Consider the following 924-nt stretch of genomic DNA (forward strand, 5'->3'; position numbering starts at 1 on the left):
AAATGAAAGTATAGCAGTTTTATAACACGTAGTTTTAATTGAGAGCGTTCTATCAATTACCCGGAAACGGAATCACAGACTTACATAGATTATCTTAATGTATAAACTAGAGATATACTCATCACACCAATAGACTATAAAGTAGGGTTCAACTTTCTAATTTCAACAATTTCTATTTCGGAAATATAATCAAACAGGTTCGTCATAGTATTAGCTGGCGTATTACGCCTCTCATCGTAACTATCTCGTCACTAATCCTATTAGGTATCGCGATTCATTGAGAATCACTAGAAAATATTACCGTATGAAACATCGCGCTCAGGAGAGTCATAGCTTAACATTTTGTGTGAATTTTAATATTTTGTGATTAGTAATCAATAATATGATTGTGTAATATTTTGAAAGTTTTTTGTTTCTTAGTTGTAGTCGAAATTTATAAATTGAACTTAAGTTTGTAATACTTTAAACTTGATTTAGATTGAGTGACGTGAGTCACGTAAACGTGAGTGAATTGAATAGTAACTTTTTTTTCTACCTATGCTGATAGCCTTAACTCAGTGGGCTGTCTGTGGGAAAAATCTTTCCGGTACCTGGAATCGAACCAGAGCCTCCTGGGTGAGAGCCAGGTATCCTAGACACTAGACCACACCGGAGGTAACATTAAAGCGTGTCCTTGAACTATTTTAGACAAGGGGTAGTTCCAACACGTACTTGCTTTATCTTTTATTAAAAACATAACCCATTGAAAAGATAACTGAAAAGAAATGAGCAGGTCTGTCTTATCTGGTGGTCCAAAGGAATGTTTACCACGGACGGAGCAACACCAATTTATGAATGAACGGTCATCGCTAAAAGCCTTCACTGTTATTACGTAAAACGAAAAAAAATCCTTTGTCTAATAAATTCCCACGGGAAGAGTATTGC

At 35.4% G+C, this 924-nt stretch overlaps 1 non-coding gene across 1 annotated transcript; it reads right to left on the minus strand.

Annotated features, from left to right (window-relative positions):
* Window positions 1-581: 581 nt before the first annotated feature.
* Window positions 582-653, minus strand: TRNAE-CUC (transfer RNA glutamic acid (anticodon CUC)). The gene has a single exon. It is a non-coding gene; the product is annotated as a tRNA-Glu (tRNA).
* Window positions 654-924: the final 271 nt, after the last annotated feature.

The sequence above is a fragment of the Bombyx mandarina genome, chromosome 19, assembly GCF_030267445.1.
Source record: "Bombyx mandarina strain Sakado chromosome 19, ASM3026744v2".
NCBI lineage: Eukaryota > Metazoa > Arthropoda > Insecta > Lepidoptera > Bombycidae > Bombyx > Bombyx mandarina.